Raw genomic sequence first — 4,427 nt, forward strand, 5'->3', positions numbered from 1 at the left:
GAGTCACTCAATTGTTTTGAGTCACAAGTCTTTCTAGATCCATCCACCAGGCATATCTGTTCCTTCATCTATCTCACACTCTTGACTGATTCTCTGTAGTTCCCATTCTAACTTCACTCAGATTATAGACAGAAAATTTGAAAAAAGATATTTAAAGGATGAGGACTAACAAAAAAAATGAATCTTAATAGAAATGCACTTGTACACGTGTGTGCATGCACACACATACACACACACATACACACACACACACACTCTTAATCACCTGTGAGTGGTTCTCCGATATCCTGCCCTTCCTAGGGGAGTATTTGTGAAGATTGTCCAACCACAGCTCTTTTGGGAGCAAATGATAGAATGTGAATAAAGATAAACAAGGCAGTTCATTCGATGTAGCATTAAAGGTGTCAATGTTCCTGCTATTTAAAACCTGCTCTGCTCTCCATGATGAAGGAGAAGATACTCATATCCAGAAAGAAGCACCCAGTGAGGCTGAGAGATATTGCAAGGCCTCTCCTGAGACCTGCTGCTCTGGGCCTGTAGACCTCATGGCTTCAGCAAAAATAACTTTTTGTCCTGCTTTTCTCATTGTAGATGACATGTGCCTTCTGTGAGTTATTCTTTCATGGGATCCACAAGAAAATAAACTCCTTTTGTGGTCAGTCCAAATATTCCTTGTTAGTTCTCTCTAGTGCTTGCTGTTTTCAGCAAGAGGACTGGTCAAAAACAAAACAAAAACCTTGATTTCCCATCAGCATCTCATCCATTGATCTAAACAGTCCTTCATGAGGGATCAATGAACATCAGGAGATCAGTATTCTAGCATTGCTGTTCATTAGAATTCATTAGGGGCTAAAATCAATTTCCCATTCTGTGCATTTCACTGCCCTGAAATCATCTGTTCAGCATAGCTTTCTAACAGTTTTTGGCCTAATTTTAATACCTAATATCTCACTTCCACACTAAAAAAAGGGATCAATGTTCAACCAGTGCTGTACTGGTAAATGTTTAACAATCAGCTCTACAAAAAAAAAAAAAAAAAAAAAAAAAAAAAATGAAGGGGACTGATTTGTAGCATTTGCCAATTTCTGAATACCACCACCATAGCCAATGTTAAGCTGCCAAGATGATACCACCAAACGTGGAGCTGGAAATTTATTTAGTTGTAAATTTGTATAATTTAATGTTTAATAATGGCTGTATTTAGCAATTATCTCACAACATTCCTAAAATTTTAACAATCAGCAAGCTGGTTTGAGTGAGATCTAGCACACTCTTAAAAGGAAGCATGGTGGAGGAATGGAAACAGCATCGTAGAAAGAAGGGCCCTGAATTTTAGCTAAAAGACCATTGGTGACCTACTGAAGTTTTCTTGCTTTAGAGGCAAGAGTAGGCAATCTCTTAAGAACCATCCTCTTCAAGGATTCTGTGATTTCACAATCTTCCAGTACCACCTCAAATAACTGGATTCTATTGCCCTTTGCATTTACAGTATTCTTTCTGCTCAAACACAAATGAAATGAACTAATAATATTTTTTCGATAATAATAATAGGTAACGTTTATTGAGGATGTACCAGTGCCAGGAATCTTAACTTATTAAATCTGCATAACTCTATGAGATTGATGCTATGATTATAACCATTTCAACAATGAGTACATGAATGCAGAGAGAAGTTAAATAAATTGCTGAAGGTCTCACACCCTGGCCTCTGTGCACTTAATCATGGCACTCTAAATAAATAAACCATACCATTTTCATTATGGAGGGGACATTTTTAGGACTATATAGAGTTATGATTTTTAAAAGAAAATCTGATGAAATAAGAAGTGTGTATCAGGGAGTAGATAAGACAAAGAAATTTCCTTAGTGTTTCCAGGGTAAATGTTTTTAAGTGGATCAAATTTTAAAAGTTTTGTGACCATGATTCATGGTCATTTCCTTTGTTATCTAATATCTACAGCAGTTCTTGACAAAGGAAAGAATTCTTTTTTAATTTTTAAAAATACTCCTATACTCTACAATGAGAAGGATAGCAGAATTCAGTAACGCAAATTTCCATAAATAAATTAGATATTCCGTTACCCCCCAATAAAATCTTATAAGAAACCACCAATTATTGTAAGAATTATCTTCATTTTAACCATCTGGCCCTTCTGAATAGAAAGAGTGTTTGCACATGAGCCTGAGACATAAGACAGAGAACTGTTGTTATCTTGATACATTGCAACATGTGAAAATAATTGCTTTTAGTGTGGCTAATACTCCTATCACACACAATACAACTGTAGGGCAAAATTCTTGTCTGTGTTCCATATAAATAATTTGACTTCAACATTCAACTCTCCTTATATGTACAAGGCTGACTAGACATTCTAAGACTGACTTAATTCTGCATAAAATTTCCCAAACTAACTCAATGATGAAAACCCATACACGAGAAGAATAGGGAGTTAGTGTGACCACTTCCATAATGCACATGAACATGTGATTTGACTGTTTTAAGAAAGGTAAAGTGTTTGCATCCTGTGTGCTGCTTATTCTCTGTTTGCCTCTCACAATTATTTCTCACCCTCCACTGCCCTGTTCTGCACCCAGGAGGGTGACTTCTATTGTTTTAAGCTCGCGGGCCCCTTTGCACTCTGGCTTCAGGTTGGTTTGGGCCAATAGGAGAAACTGGCAGGAGTTTAAAACATTAAGAAATGGAACAAGGGTTTTATAACTCCACCAATATTCTAAGGCCATGGATCCTGCCATGCAGTCCCTCTTACCCTTCCACTCCCTGGCCCTTTTGCCCTGTGGTAACAGCATGTGCCAGCTCATCATCCCTCTTGGTTCCCTTAATTTTGACTACACCTCTATAAACAGGGCCTTTGTTAAACTCACTTTGGCTACACACTTATCATGGGCCTTCTATTCCCTACCAAGACATGCATCGAAACACCATTCTCCAAATAAGTTAAATACAGATATCAAAAATGTTCTAAATGTTATATATTATTTGTTATATATGGTAACTTCTCATTTGTATGTCCATGTGTATATCTATATATTTTCCCCTCTCCATATTCCTTTAGATTATTTATATTCAGGTAAAACTGAATTAAAGCAACTTTTCAGGCAACACACCTGTTGCATACATTGAGGTATCCTGGAAATGCAGATTGCAGTTTAATGCTGAAGAAAATAACTGTTTAAAGGTGCATCTTGGTCTGTAACCAAGGTTTTGACTATTAAATATTGAAAGTGGGCAAAGTCCAGAAGAAAATACAATCCATTCTATTCCAAGTTATAGGAAGTGGATTACACAGTTTTGCATTATCATGTCAAAGGGTTCTATTTTGTAGATTCCTTTCCAGTAAAACACTGATAAAATGAGTTAATTACTATCAATAACAGTAATAATAGCTAATATTTATTGAGCTAAATATTGCACGGGGCACATGTATACTAAACATTATGTTGTTTATCAGAAATTCAAATTTAACCAGGTGTCCTGCTTTTTAAAATTTTGTTTTGCTTTGTTTTGCTAAAGAAGGCAACCCTACACATGTGTGAATGTCTACCAGACTGAGCAACATAGATGGACAACATTTTCATTATTGCAGAAAATTCTATTGGAGAGCTCTGTTTTATCATATCATGAGCTGTTTATATTAGTGCTTAGTGTTAATAAAAAAAAATAATGCTGTGTATCATCATCTTGCTATCTAGGGAGCAACACATTTTGACAAAAATAGACATTTGTTTAGTTAAAATCCTGAAAAAATTACATTTATTTTATTTACTTTGGAGGTGAAATAGCGACTGACTTGTGACCACCAGCTTTCAAATGAACACTTTAGGGAGCTGGATAGTCATTTTCCCAATAATTAACCCTTTGAGATAGTCTTCCTTTGAATACCCCATAATGACATTCTTTAAAAAAAGAATTATATTTACTGCAAAATGTAATCTCCATGCAGAAATATGCTTAATATACATTTGTACAGTTTCTAAAATAACCATAAGGCTTGACATTCCTTTGTGATATGTATTACAGGCTGGTTGCTCTCATGGGATCACTCAGAGTTCGTCCCTTGTAATTTTCTAGGTCTGGCCAGAAATATTTTGTTTTTATATTTAAACACCCCATCAATCAGCACCTGGTAAATATATAGCTGGAATCCTCAGTAAATTACTTAGAAACTAAAGGAATAGATTTCATTTAAAAAAAAAAGGTATTAAGAAAATTGACCTCTGTTTCTCTAATAAAAGTGGGAGAGGTACGACCCTTCCATCCCAATCAATGTCATTAATTGGTTATTGGAGCAAATGAATGATTCTTTCTACTTGCTCTCCTCCAAGTTTAGGAGGAACTAATCTGGTCAATTAACCTTTGGCATCACGGGTTTGAAGCAATTTGGAAGAAGGCTAGTTTCCCGCCCCCC

The sequence above is a fragment of the Rhinopithecus bieti genome, unplaced genomic scaffold (genome assembly GCF_001698545.2).
Source record: "Rhinopithecus bieti isolate Rb0 unplaced genomic scaffold, ASM169854v2 scaffold_48089, whole genome shotgun sequence".
Taxonomy (NCBI): Eukaryota; Metazoa; Chordata; class Mammalia; order Primates; family Cercopithecidae; genus Rhinopithecus; species Rhinopithecus bieti.